Source organism: Oreochromis niloticus, unplaced genomic scaffold (assembly GCF_001858045.2).
Source record: "Oreochromis niloticus isolate F11D_XX unplaced genomic scaffold, O_niloticus_UMD_NMBU tig00007753_pilon, whole genome shotgun sequence".
Taxonomy (NCBI): domain Eukaryota; kingdom Metazoa; phylum Chordata; class Actinopteri; order Cichliformes; family Cichlidae; genus Oreochromis; species Oreochromis niloticus.
The window spans coordinates 35,028-50,067 of record NW_020328747.1 but is presented as its reverse complement, the minus strand read 5'-3'; the positions used below and the strand labels follow the sequence as shown (position 1 = coordinate 50,067).

Below are 15,040 nucleotides of genomic sequence, written 5' to 3'. Positions count from 1 at the left end.
GTACATGAGTTTCAGTGAACTCAAGTCTTACAGTAGCTATTTTACTGGCTATTCATGCATGAGCAAGTTCTTGTGCAGATTTACAAAGAGTACAATTATCTAAAATTCCAGCACAGTAACATTTATTCTACAATGTTGTGGCTTAGTTTGACTTGATCTCGTGCCTGAATCAACTCTGTGCTCAGTTGTTGTAATGCTAACTTAACTGTCAGTGTTTTATTTTGATCTTTGTTCCACAGGAGCAGGAACATTAGAAGCTGCTGTAGTAACTGCTGCTGTTCTCTGCCTGTCATATTCTTCTCTGTCTTCCTGTGGATTCAGTGAGCAGATTTGTTACATATTGTTGGGAGATAAACTTTGATTTAACAGTTTATGAATGTCATTATTTTGTTCAACATTAATTGTCCCAACCAGAAAAAGAGGATGTCCAAGGAACCTGTTAAATCTGAAGACAGAGCCAACAACTGTCAGGGTCCTGGGTCCCCTGACCCAGCATGTTTAATTCTTTATGATTTTGTAGTATTGTTCTTGTGAGTTGTATCGTTCTAGTTCGATCCCTTGCCCTTCGTGTTTCTCTGTGTCCCCTCTGTTCTGTGTGGTCTGTCTGCATGTTGAGTTTCCCTCTGTGTCTTTCGGTCTTAGAGTCCTCTGTCTTATGGTTTATGTCTCTGTGTTCTTAGTTGCTGTCTCCACTGTGCCAAGTTCGTGTCTCTGTGTCATACTTCCTGTTTTACTTTGAAGGTCCGTGTCTTATGTGAATGTGTCCTGCTTTGCTTCCTTGTCTCGTCATCCTGATTTCTCCCAGCTGTGCTCTCCTTCTGTGTCTCATTCCCCTCGTTACTTCCCAGTGTATTAAACCCTGTGTTTCTCTGAGTCAGTGTCGCGTCGTCCCTCATGCTGTGTGTGATTCTCCCGTGTCTCCTGGTATGCGTTATGATTAGTTTTCCCACTTTAGTTTTGCATTGCTTGTCTTCTGTTCTCCAGCAATAAAGCTGTGCTTTTGAGTTCAAGTTCTGTCCCCTTGAGTTTGCGTTTGGGTCCAATCCCTGCCTGCCACACAGCGAAACATGACAACAACAGAGGACAGGTGAAAACAGTCACATTAGTGTTGTACAAATAACCAACATTGTGGTTTTAAACTTCCTGGTGGACTCACAAATACTTCTTTGCTGTTGTTCTTTAACTCAAATACATTGATGACATTTGTAGCTGAGACTTTTTCCTATACAGTGTTTACCTGATCAGAGACAGCCAGAGGAGCAGGATGATCTCAGTATACCAGCATCCACTTCTCCAACAACCAGGCAGATCCTCTCTACTCCAACATCAGAGCAGCTCAGCCTCACAGACACATGCAGGAACAGGAAGTTACTGAGTACACTGCTGTTAGATTTAACAGAGGCAGTGCAGCCAAGAGGTGAGAGAGACTGTCCTCTCATGTCTAAGAAACAAACTCGCTGCTTTTACTGTTCTTTTCACCATTAATGGAAATGATTTCAGTTGATGCTATATCCTCCAAATCATGAAATGTTCTTCTCTGTTTTCAGAGACAGAAGTCAGGAAACAGGAGAGTCTCCATGTGCACTGTTCTCCACAGTCAACAAAACCAGATGAAGGACGGGTTGATGATGATGTGATATTTATGTAGACTTAAAAAAAAAAAAAAAGATTAAGCTCAATTGTAGTCAACTGGTTCATAAAATAGGTGAAAATGCATTATTGTAAGTTTAGTAAAAAAAAAAAAAAAAAAAAAAAAAAAAAAAAAAATTACTGTTGTGTAAAGCATTTTCCTCTTTTTTTAGATATTGTTGTTGTGAAATGTAACACTTTCAATAATAGACCAAGATCTGAGTGTATACAAAATGCGGATTTTAAATGAAGAATAATTTTTAAGGGACAAGCAGCTATCCAGACCTACCTGGATGTAGGAATCCAATAAAGTCTTTTCACAACAGACATGTCAAAGTGGATCAGCTTCCTCACTTTGTTCAATGATTTCACTCCTCTAAATCACACTGATCACACTTTGCTAACTGTACCAGTTTCCATGGACTGCAGTAGCTGCTTCAAATAAACAGCCAGATTCCTCGACCGCTCTCTAGTTACAGCCGTCGTGGTCTGCTGTGTGGCAGGTAGAGTGTGGACTCAGATGCAGGACACAGAAGGCAGAAATAAACTCATAAAGTTCACTAAATGTTTACAAACGTCAAGAAGTCACAAGCAAAGAGAGACCACACCATGACACATGTTTAAACAAGGAATGTTTATTCATCAAAACTAGTTATTAATCAAATAGACCTGTTCAAAGCACCACAGTGGTAGAACGATATCACACAGCACCGTCACATGATATTAAACAGAAACTGGCAACAGGGCTCTGTAGAGTGAGCGATCATAATGAAGCAGTTTAAGTTGTGATTCAACCTGCTCTTCATATTTCAGGCCACCAGATGTCACCAAAGACAACTGTGTTGAAAAGTTTCAAGTAATGAAACCTTTTTCAGTAAAAGCTTCAGAAAGCTTTATTGGCCATCAGTAAACAAAACAACATCAGAGCAGGACAGAAACAAAACAGACTGAAGCAGGACTCCAGGAGAACAGGACAAAACAGCAATGAGGGGTTAAATACATGTAGGCAGAGTGGAGACAGCTGAGGAAAAACACACAGCTGAACTAAATCTGATAACAAAAAATGCTGAGGTGTAATTAAACACTAGACACAGGAGACACAGGCTACCAGAATAAAACAGGAAATAACTGAATGTGGGAACAGAATCATGGACTTGACACAATTCAATTCAATTTTATTTATACAGCGCCAAATCACAACAACAATCGCCTCAAGGTGCTTTATATTGTAAGGTAGACCCTACAACAATACTGTGGCGGAGGTGTGGTCCGTGGCTCGGCTGCAGGAGGTGGTGCTGGAGCAGTGAGAAAACAGCTGGTGGCGTTTGGTCTGATGACAGTCTTCTTTCCCCCTTTTTAGTGAGACGGGAGAGGAGAGGAGGGCTGTAAAAAGCTGAGACGGGTGCTGTCTAGACTGTGAACTGTCACAAAAAAAAGTCAGAAATAAACGTAACATCTCGCTGTATCGAGCCGTGTGTGTGTGGAGTGCATTCTACAAATACATACAGAGAAAAACCCAACAATCATATGACCCCTTATGAGCAACCACTTTGGCAACAGTGGGAAGGAAAAACTCCCTTTTAACAGAAAGAAACCTCCAGCAGAACCAGGCTCAGGGAGGGGCAGCCATCTGCTGGGACCAGTTGAGAGAAGGAAGACAGAACAAAAGACATGCTGTGAGAGCCAGAGATTAATAAATAGCATGATGAAGTGCACCCAGAGGTTGCCCTTTGTTCAAAATTAAAGTCTACAATCAATAACATCACACTGGCCTATGTTTATATACAGTCTATGATACATGTCAGTGAGATCTTGGAGCTGCCAGTATGCAAAGCTGCAGCTTTAGAATTTAGGCTCTGATCCTTTTTCCACCATTTTTATTTTTCTTCCTTTCATCATTTCCTCTTATTGTCCCTTTACATACTCTTTGCTTCGCTCCAGTCTACTGCCAGAATTTCGCACCAAGCTTCAAGGAAGCGAAATGAACGCCATCGCCATCACCTCTCTCTTTCTAGTCCCTGTCAGTACTCTTGCTGCAACATTTTGGATTAACTGAAGTCTTTTCAAGGTGTTTTTTAGGACAAACTGGCTGAAACTCTTCAAATAAGCCAATAAGCCATAACTCAGAAAGATCAGTTGGAGAAAAAGACTCAATATCAATGATACTCAAAGTAGCTGCAGATAATGTTACATCTGTGAGATGATTATGAGTCATTTTTTTCTCTAATGGTTAAAATTTATTTGTGAAGAAGTTCATGGCGTCATTACTAGTTAACGTTAAAAGAATCGTTGGCTCAACAGTGCTCTGACTCTTTGTCAGCCTGGCTACAGTGCTGAAGAGAAACTTAGGGTTGTTCTTACTTTCTTCAATCAGTGATGAATAGTAAGATGTTCTAGCTTACGGGGGCTTTTAAAGTTTTGATCTAAATTCCAGCTGGGATGGACAAGGCTAAACATCAGGCTTTCAAATAAATTAAACTCTGTATTGATCTTTGTTTAATTAATAAGCTGGTGTGGAAGATTGCTGCCACACCGCCTCCTCGGCCTGTGCTTCAAAGGCTCTGATAGTTAGTATGACTCAGGGGTGTTAATTCATTGAAACTTACATAATCATCCTGCTGTAACCAGATTTCAGTAAGGCAGAGTAATCGATTGTTGATCCATTATTAAGTCATGTAATAACTCTTTGGTGCTGTTGAGGATACTGTATTGTTCTTTCTTATTTTATTTTTTACATTAAGTCATTTTTTTTTTGCTGGTTTTAGTTAGTTTTTTGTCTGTTTGGAGCTGACACAGTCTCTATGGAGATGGGTTTTAGGGGGATAACAGTAGGAGAGAAGCTGCAGAGGTGTGTGAGACTGCAACTCTGCTACATGTCCCAACACTGGATAATCATGTTCAGGGGATTCATAAATTTGCCAGATTTCTAGAAATAAGAGCTGCTTCATCCAAAGTGGGATTGTCTCCCAACCAGACCAGGTTTCCTCCAGAAAGTTCCCAATTATCTATCAAGCCCACATCATTTCTTGGACACCAGTCAGACAGCCAGCAATTTAAGGAGAACATGCAGCTAACATGTCACTCCTGTCTGATTGGGGAGGGGACTACAGAGTCTGACATTGTGTTTGCAAAGTTACACACTGATTCAATATTGATTTTAGTGACCTCTGATTGATGTAACCGGGTGTCATTATCGCTGATGTGAATTATATTTTTACTGAATTCAGGTTACCGTCAGCCAGCAGTTTTAAATTTCCCTCAGTGTCGCCTGCTCTGGCCCCTGGAAGACAATTGACTATGGTTGCTGCTGTCTTCACGTGTCTCAGAAAAGAATCACCAATTACCAGAGTTGATCCCTGGCGGGTGTGTCGCTGAGTGGGGAAAACAGTTAGACACATGAACAGGTTGGTGGTGCATCAGGGCTTCTGTTTATGCTTCCTCCTGACCGTCACCCAGCCATCATGTTTCCCGTCTGCTCAGGATTACCTGCTGGGAGACAGTTAGCAGGGCCTACGCCACCTTCCACTGCTCCGGCTACAGGGGCCTGACCAGCTACGGGTTTTCAAGGGTGGGATTTCCAGTGTTCAATTCAGCAATCCAGGCCTCCAGAGCTGCAGAAAGGCTACATTTATTACAAGTATCATTACTGCTCATTAAAAAAAAAAAAAGCAGAACTGCTTCTCCAGAGTCAGAGGAGTCTTCCACAATTATTGGGTTTGACATATCAGGTTAAATAAAGACTGCTGAGGAGGAAGCATGGCTTGGGCCCATCTCAGAGCTCACCCTCGCAGCAGGATAACCATGAATGCAATTTTTGCACAGTCTGAGGAACAAATTCTCCTCTGTTGATGAAACACTGTATGAGGAAACCTCCGTTCTTTTCACTGGTAAAAACTTCAGGTGTAGGAAGAGGCCTCTCCAGAGGTACAACCTCCCTGAGCTGTGCTGCTGACCATGTCCATCGTTTTATGACCACAGTATACTCATCTTATAACGGATGTCAATCCAGCAGATTATCTTTGGTATGTGGTGGATCAGGAGATTTGCAACATGGATGCAAAGCCGACAAATCTGAAGCAACTGTGTGATGCTATCATGTCAATGTGAAACTAAATCTGCGAGGAATCTTTCCAGGTCTTTGTTGAATCTGTGCCACAAAGAATTAAGCAGTTCTGAAGGTAAAAGAAGGTCCAAAACAGTACTGGCAAGGTGTAACTAATGAAGTGGCCAGTGACTGTATTTAGTGTCTAGATGTTTTTTCAGTATTTTATTCACTTAATAGCAGGACAGAATACCACATGACTGTGGCCTTGTGTTATACCCTCTCTGCTGCAGTGATGCTGCAGACAAACACAAACATGATCAGACATTTAAGAAGAGCCTCTTAAAGATGAAGGTCTGTGTCTCTTGACCTAAACACATAATCCAGTTAAATCTAATTTATGCTCATTAATGCCCCTCAAACTGTAACTTAAAGTAATAAATTGGTTACTGATAATTACAGAAGTACATTTGTGAGCATAAAGATGTAAGCCTTGGACCATCGGGATGAAATGTGGTTGGGAAACTTAACAAGCATTGATAAAGCTTCATCAGTAGCTCGAGCAAGAGCTCAAAACCTTCGATCACCACGGGTGTTAGCAGACTGTGGTTGCACCATGCAGCCTAACAACATGCAGTAAATTGCAGGTTAAAGCAGTCTGCTTACACATTGTTAAACGAGGAAGGGAACTAATGTGGCTGTCACATTACCCTTTGTCCCATTTCATCCCAGGATTGATTAAATTGCTGCTCACTTTCTCCAATACTTAAAACTGATCAGTAGGACCTGAAACTGCAAACATTCAAACATTCAGGCCACGTAAGAATCGGTTGTTGAACGTATTAATCTTCTACAATAAGCAAATGAATAAATAAACAGGAGAAAGCTACAGTACTAACAGAGTCATGCAAGTTTTTGACAGGGAGGTTAAACTCATGCAAATTAGCTTCACCCAGGCTCATGAAAACACTGATAGCAGATCATTTGTGTCAGTGTGTCAGGATGGTTTATATTTGAGCTTCTTGTTCACACAGAACAATTTTTCTTCATTTTTTAACGATTACCAAAGTCTGTGAATCCCCAAATTGTTCAGTTGTTCTTTTGCTCCCCATGAGGTCACTTTCACCATGTGACAAACACAACACCCCACTGTACACACTCGGGCCACCGGCAACTTTCTACATCCTCAATAAAAAGCTGACAGGTTGCAATGATGTTCTGAATAACTTATTAAGAAAACAACTAAATGCACAGAAAATATTATGAAAACTGGTTTATTTTATATCTCCTAGTTTGAAATGAAGCAATAAAAACATGTATAAAACATCACAAACTGCAATATTGTACAAATGCTTACGTCCTGCTGATGCAATGGAGACATCTTCCAGTGACAGGCTTCATCCGTGTGTGTGTGAGGAGGCTCCTAAACCCACCGACACAGAAGTGCATGTTCACAACTCCCTCTGTGCAGGCGGGGTCAGGACCCCCCTCACCCTGGGGAGGAGGGGTGGTGCTGTGGCCAGTCAGGTATGAAGTGCTGAGAGTGGATCGTTGGTCCTCTGTGCAGCTCTGTCCACTCTCAGCTTCCCTGCAAAGCAATAACACACCAAAGACATCATTTTAACACAAAACAGCATTTCCATTGTTGGTAGCTGCAGCATGTTGTTAAAATGCAATTTTAAACTCAACATATACACACAATAACTATAAATAAACTTAAACCTACAGTACTGTAGGACGATGATTTATACCAGCTATTGGAAGGATTTAGTCTTCAAGACAGTTTGTAGCCAATGTGAGGTGATAACTTACATAGCTGGAACACAGCACCACTCTCCAGTTGTCATTTGGTCATCCATCCTTCTCATCGGGCTGGGGTAAGGCTGTCTTCTGGGTGGAGTATCTCTCTTTGTTAGCTCCGTCTTGGACGTTGAGTGTCTGAAGTGCTGAATGCTGGGAGAGGACAAGTGTAAAGCACCTGAAGACAAAAAGACAAAAAGAAAAGCATGAATTCACAGATCACCGAGTTGTTCAATTTACTTTTCTTCTGTTATGTGTTTTTACCTCACCTCTGATCCCTCAGCCACAGGCTATACCTAATGTAAAAACAAGAGACTACAGTCAGTTCACTACATCATTTTTAAAACTTTTCTAAATATTTGTGTTGACATTAAGTACGGACTTACCTTTGTCCTGCATGTCGAGCTAGAGCTTGAGAAAAAATATGTAAGTCATTTAAATAGTTACCTGTGATATTAAGAAAAATAGAAGTAACACTACCTAAAAAACTACCTTTCAGTCACACAGGCAATGTGACATATTAAGAAAAAAAACAATACATTTCACACGTGTTAGTTAATATTCTTTAAAAGTCAGATATTCTTAGTTAGCTGTCTTACAAACATGATGAATAAAAGGATGTATAGCATGCGGAGGAGTTGTGGAGAGCAGGAAAAAGGGAGACGCAACTTGGCGTCTCCCCGTCCCCCAAGGCAGGGCCGTGGCAGCGAGTCCGTGAGGGAGTCGAACTCGGGACGCTCTGCACCGGAGCGCTCCGTCACACGTCTTACGCCAAGCGACCGGCCAGGGAGAACCTGAAAAAAAAGGACATTTATCTTCTGTTCTTCAACACTTGGTTTTTTTGGGGCGGGGCGGGCGGGCAGGGGTTCTCTAAATGAGCTATTAAGTTTCTTGTGCAATATTGTTGCACACAAATTACACATGGAAACCTAGCTAGTTTTCCGTTGCCTTTCACAAAATGGGACTGCCAATGTTGGACGGCGTACCAAGCCAAAGCCTTCCTGCTACCAGGAATCCCTGCTTGGAAACCTGCTGGCGGCGCCACTAGCTTTACACCACGCTCTTCAGCCTCAGCTTTTTGGCCTCTTTTCAGCACACCTACCTAGTCCCACTCATCAATGAAGGTAAATACAAGCAGGTCATTCTGAAAAAGACACACAGCTTATCATCTTATCCTTCTACAACACCTAAAAGCACTCTGTTCATTTCTTCGCTAGATTAGCCGCTAGCATACACGCTGCTGTGTTAGAGGCTTGTTGCTACCTAGTTAGCCATGCTGCACACCTGTTACTCTGTATTTGTCAATGATTCGGCACTCCTTCGGTTTTGTTATCCATTTTTAGACAGTAATGAGATCATCTGCACACTCCACAGAGCTCCAGAGTTACTGTTCATAGCAAAAGTGTAATGCTGTCCTTGGAGATTTTCACCTAAGACTGTGAGTGTGAGTGTGTAATGGATTTCAAAGTGTTTAAGTGTTCAGAGCACTCTACAGCCTGGTAAGGTGGCAAGTTTGAAAAGAGCAGCAGAAGGTATCAGTACTGTAGTGTAACTTGTTCTTTTCCTTCCTAACAGTGAACAGAGTGCCGATTATTATCGACAGCTACGTCCACCCGGGGTGAAAGTAGTGTGGGAGACCATCAGGACCCAGCTGGGTTTCCTTGGTCCAGAGGTTTGGAGAAACCTCTTCCTTTTCTTTCATCACAGCTGTCCTGTGCCAGATGTTCTGTTGACCCACTGAGAGAGGCGTGTTTGAGAAAGATCAGGAAGACTGAAGCTCATGGTAGGAATGAAGGAGGACCTTGTGAGCTCCACCAGCAGCTCCCTCACAAGGAACTGTTCACAAGTCCACTGCAGGCACGCCCCAGAAGATGGATAAAGGCAGCGTTTCATGAAGACACTGGAACCAATCTATCTTCATAACAGTGAGTTTTATCAACAGGTCATATGCTCTTGAGACATAGTCTGGCGATAGCGATTATACACAAATTGTGGGTGTGTTTAAATTGTAGCAGCTATGTGGTGTAGCTTATAGCAACATGTACTGTGTGCTCTGGATGCTTTGTAGGTGAAAGCAGCATAGTTCACTACAAAAAGCTTTCATGGTCAACATTTCTGCCTCTATAAAGCAAAAATGTATCAGGAATTCATAGATCAAACTTTATGAGTCCCTCGGGTGGGTTCAGCCTATCATGCATTTTAATCTCCTTTCCAATAAACACAGAGTGACATGATTTGAAAGTTGAAATTGTTTCCAATTAACCAACTTGTTTCATTTGAGTTTATCTGATAAAAAAAATGCTGGTAAGTAAGCTTGTTGCAGTATTGGATGTAAATGTGTATGCTGCTGAAATATCTAACAGACCAAAATATTTTTCAGTGGTGAATGATATTAGGAAAACCCGTAGATCTTGTTTTCTAACTGCATTGTAAGTAGCAGACAATGAGGGATGGCGTTCAGCTGCAGTTAAAGAGGCTAATGTTTACAGCCGTACCCAAGCTGCCCCTGCCTTTGGCCACACAGCTGTGTAAATACATTTGGCGAGGTGGCTTTTGGTCTGACTGTAGACTGAGTTTAAATGACAGTTGCACTTGCACTGGGTGACTGATCTCCATTTCCTGGACAGTAAAAGCAGGGTTTCCCTTCTTGGAGTTAGTCAAGTCAGATTTAGGGTAAGTTAAAGAGGTTGTTGTCTATATTATGCTAAATGCTCATGCCTCCATGGATAATGCTGCAGTTTCCCAGACATGGATTAAGCCTAGTGCTAGGCTTAAAGTTGTTTAAATGGAGGTCTTCACTGAATTATTCTTTTAATCTGGGACTAGAAATAACCCATATCTGGGAAACCCTTTGAAAACATCTTTAGTAGGCATTATAAAAAAAAAACTTGCTGAAGTGCATTTTTAGAATAATTTGAAACATGAATTCTGTCCATGATTACTTTCAAGCAGACTTCTTCTAAAATTGCAAGGGTCATAGTTGCTCGGTCTGTCATAGCGTTCGATGTCTGTACTTTAGCCCAGACAGATCTGTGTTAACCACTGTGAGATATTGGTCATCTGTGTGCTTGTGCAAGTGTGTCTGAAACTGGGGACCTGATCATAAATGTGTGTCTCCATTGAGCTACAAAGAAAAGTGCTTCAAAGTGTTGGTTCTGGCATATAAATGAGACAGACCCCAGTGAAATTTAACTGGGGTGATGGGTAAAAATGAACTCCTACCCACAGGAAGGCAGCAGCTCTGCTGTCTGTAGAGACAAGGTCAGAGTTTCTGACCGTCAATCATTTAGGGATGAAAAGTAATCTTTGCCTAAATGTAATAGTTGATTGCACTGCAGCACAGCTTTCTTGATGAGGAAGAGCAGCTGTGCTGTGATGTCAGCTTCAGCTGCCCAGCATGCACACCTGAAATGTTGGTGGTTTCAGTTGATGGGAAGAGAAAGCTATATCACTTTCAGCAAAACGAAAGGTGCTCATTGTCGATGTTCTTTGTTTTTGTGTCTTTATGCATATATTTCTATATACCTTCCATGGTTAGACTTTATTGTTTCTCTGATGTTGCTCTGATGGCCGTGACTTTTTTGATGGCGTCTTTGTTGCTGAATAGGGCTGCCACGATTAGTCGACTAGTCACGATTACAGTCACGACTGATTTAATAGTCGACGCGTGGTTTGAAGCTTTGTAAGATCACAAAAGACGCAGGAATAAGTAGTAGGATTTAAGAGTGTAATAACGGACTGAAACAGAAGATGGCAGCACTGCATGTACAAGGATGCCAGCTGCCGTTACACTCCGAAGAAGAAGAAGAAGCAGTGTCCCAGAATTCATAGCGCGGCCCTGCTCAGTTTTCAACAATGGCGGCAGCTAGTTAGTTTTAATATTACTCTTATTAATCTTTCTGGGTCACAAAATAAACGTTTAACATATTTTCAGGCGAGAATGTAGCTGTGTAAACCTCAAATATCTGCTCAGTTTATCAAGACACCGCATATTTTCAAAAGCGCTCCGACGTTTTCGGAGACGTCTGTTACCCACTAGCTCCATAGCTAGCCGGGGGCAAGGCTCACTAGAGCCCGTGAGAACACCGGACTCCAGGCAAATCGTTTTCAAACGCACCACCGTCTTTCGCTACTCAGGTTGAACATATATAAGTCAGTTAGATAACTTAAAAATGTTATTGTTTGGCCTTTTTTTTTTTTTTTTTAGTATTTTATTTGTTCCTGAGTAAATCGGTTTGGCTGAGATTAAAGTTATAGTTCATACACGGCCGAATAAACGTCAAGCAGACAACTGATTATCAGAAGTGTGAGATGTTCAGAATATACTCCGGTGTCCCGTTATATTTTAGATAGCAAGGAGTTTATTAAACTTTACCGAAACAATCTGTAAATCTCATTAAATTTAATAAACTATCATCTTGTCTTTATTTTTAGTTAGCACATACCCTAAACCAGGGGTGCCCAATCCTAGTCCTCGAGAGCTACTGTCCTGCAGCTTTTAGATGCATCCCTACTCCAACATAGCTGAATCAAATGGTTTGATGACCTCTTCAGCATGTCATCAAGTTTGGCAAAGGCCTGATAACAAGACATTCATTTGATTCAGGTGTGTTGGAACAAGGATGAATCTAAAAGCTGCAGGACAGTAGCTCTCGAGGACTAGGATTGGGCACCCCTGCCCTAAACACTTAAAACTGTAAGCTAATGTTATATAAGAGCAGATGCTGCTGGTGCAATAAGCTGTACGTTTTACGTCCAATGGATGCATGATCCGATTAGTCGACTAATCGCAAAAATAATCGGTGACTAGTTGACTATCAAAATAATTGTTTGTGGCAGCCCTAGTGGACTTTGATTCCAAGTTAATACTAGCTAGTGTTTCTCACTGGTTTTTGGGCGGTGGAGTAAAAGGGATTGGTTGCTGGCTGTTTGTAATGTTAGCCTTGTCTTTGCTTTCTTACAGGCAGGATAAAGACATGGTGATAAATGAGTGTGTGGGCCGTCTGCTGAGGACCAGGAGCTCAGGACACTCAGACGGGGGCGTCGCAGCAGGAGTCACCGCGCACCACAATCCTCTGCTGTTCTGAGATGTCACACTCCTGCCTGCACATAGAAACCACAGTGAAGTCAAAGTTCCACCTGCACCTCCACCTGTTCTTGCAACAGCATGAACACTGACAGAGGTGAGACAGCAGAAGAGTTTTTGTCTATTTTTTGTTTTGTTTTGTTTTTTACTAAGTTAAGGAATTAAGTGAAGAAGAGTGATTAAATAAATTGTTTCTTGCAGTTTTGATTTAATGATTGTGTTTAGGATTATTTCAGAAACATGTTTAGAGGATCTTTGTAAGCCTGTATTTCCTTTAAAAGAAGGGAAGCACTTCTTCATTCTACAGAAAAGGTGACACATTACAGATGACTTCATAAAAACCACAGTGAGCCAGTTGGATAAACAGCAGCCTAATCAGACTTCTGCAGAGTCTCAAAGTTTTTTTGGAGTCTGCTTCTTGTGTCCAACAGGACGAATTCTGTCCATAAACAAAGGATTTGAAAATGTACCCATTTTTGTTTTCGTTTTACTTTTGCTGATCTGACACCACTTGTGCCAAAAATCCGGACAAATGTCATTTGACCAAGGAGCAAATCTGAGCCAAATAGACTGATCATTTTTTTCACGTGGCGTCTCATCAGAGGACACTTTTCCTTTTCCAAGCTCCTGTAGAACTGGCAGAAAAATCCTGGAAGCGCTGTCTGAATTCTGTTTCGAGACATGTAATCACAGACACATATTTCCCTTTTTTAGCAGAAAGGTTGGCCTGTGGATAAGCAGTTCTGGTCTTGGACAGTGTGGGGAAGTGCACAACGTTGAAGTTGCGCAGTTGTGTCTTAAAGAGATTGAGCTTCACACAAAATGCTTTCATGTGCGCATAAAGTTGTGGTACAAGCTGCTCTTTCCCTTGTAGGCTCTTGTTCAGGGTGGTTAAATGATCAGTAAGATCATCTAAAAATGCAAGGTCTGCCAACCATAGAGGGTCATTCAGCTCATCAAGAGGTCGGTCCTTCTCTTTCAAAAATGGTCAATTTCTGATCTCAGGGAGTAAAGACGCTTCAGCACGGCACCGCGGCTTAGCCAGCGCGCCTCCGAGTGGTAGAGTAGATCCCCATATTCAGCATCCGCATCAGAAAGGAAAGCCTGAAGTTCTCCGTGGTACAGTCCACTTGCTCGAATTATGTTGACAGTTTTTACAATAGTGTTCATTACATCTCCAAGATTGACTGTCTTGGCACAAAGGGCTTCTTGGTGAACAGTACAGTGCATTTCAACAGCCTCACCTCCAGCCTCTTTCACCTCAGCGCACATCGTAGACGCCATTCCTTTGTGTGCACCCGCCATAGCTGGAGCCCCGTCTGTTGTATCTTCACACAGCTTGTCCCATTTAAGTCCCATTTTGTCAATTGAGTCTGACACAGCTTCAAAAGTATCCATACCTGTTGTTGTGCCTTTTAGACTCTTAAGATCGAGCAGCTCCTCTGTAACTCCACGTCTTGCGAGGAGTTGGGCCACCTCATAGCTGGCTATTGTAGCCTTTTCCTGGACTTTTTGAGCACAAAAAAAATACTGTTGCTGACCCTGCAGGACAGCTACCATTTGCTTTACTTTCTGCTCTCGCTCAGCACCAGTGTAGGATGCATAGACCTGATGTTTGGTTTCATAATGACGTCGTACATTACACTCTTTCATAACTGCCACAGTTTCAGTGCAGATAAAACAGACCCTTCCCCTTGGATTCTTTGAAGAAATATTCACTCTCCCACCGTGTCTGAAATTTTCTGCACTCACTTTCTACCTTTCGCTTCTTTGGTTCTGCCATGTTCAGTAACTTGGGGTAAATTTCTTCTAGGATTGTCCTTTCTGGTGGAGCAACTGCCTTGATCAACAGCAGCTCCCCCTGGTGTTAAAACTAAGAAGTGCCATACACTCAAGCAAAAGTTGAAGTGCGGGCCAATTAAAAATGGACCGCGGGCCGTAGTTTGGACACCCCTGCTATAGACATTAGCACACACTCCAACAGGTTTTCATCCTCTAGAGTCACTTGGATGACACTGAAAACACTACGTCCAGATAAACTCCGTGTATATAGTGTATTATCTTACAAAAAATACAAACAAATATAAAACAAGTATTTTATTTTCTAAATGTAATGCTTCCTTTTAGGAGGAAGGTGGAGGCGCAGCTCCAGCAGAGCAACACCAGAGGTGTGTGGAGAGGACTGAACACCATCACTGGACGGAGCACTGTGAGCGGAGGGGGTCCAGAGTCTGGAGACCAGGTTCTGGCTAACAGATTGAACCAGTTGTTTAACAGGTTTGATTCAGTAGCCCTTCCCTCCCCCATCCACCAGAGCTCGTCACACCTCTCTGCAACCCCCCACAGCACCGGGGACATGAAATGCACCTCACCTGTCCCCCTTTTCCTTCAACCACTCTACTGGGTCTAAGTCGTCTCCACCTGCTACGGCGGCTGAGATCCTTTGGGGTGAACAGGACAGTCCTAAGGACATTTTATGACAC

At 42.2% G+C, this 15,040-nt stretch overlaps 2 long non-coding RNA genes across 7 annotated transcripts; both read left to right on the top strand.

Annotated features, from left to right (window-relative positions):
• Positions 1-898: 898 nt before the first annotated feature.
• LOC109200949 (uncharacterized) lies at positions 899-1,703 on the top strand. The gene is made up of 3 exons (XR_002060995.2): positions 899-1,087; positions 1,231-1,417; positions 1,548-1,703. It is a non-coding gene; the product is annotated as an uncharacterized LOC109200949 (long non-coding RNA).
• A 6,842-nt stretch (positions 1,704-8,545) lies between these two features.
• LOC109200947 (uncharacterized) lies at positions 8,546-14,727 on the top strand. 6 transcript variants are annotated; one of them, XR_003218358.1, is made up of 5 exons: positions 8,552-8,595; positions 8,846-8,909; positions 9,047-9,396; positions 12,435-12,654; positions 14,685-14,727. It is a non-coding gene; the product is annotated as an uncharacterized LOC109200947 (long non-coding RNA). The 6 variants fall into 6 exon arrangements; XR_003218355.1 differs by having other exon boundaries at positions 8,557-8,595; positions 8,815-8,909; XR_003218356.1 differs by having other exon boundaries at positions 8,581-8,595; positions 8,846-8,915.
• The last annotated feature ends 313 nt before the right edge of the window (positions 14,728-15,040 follow it).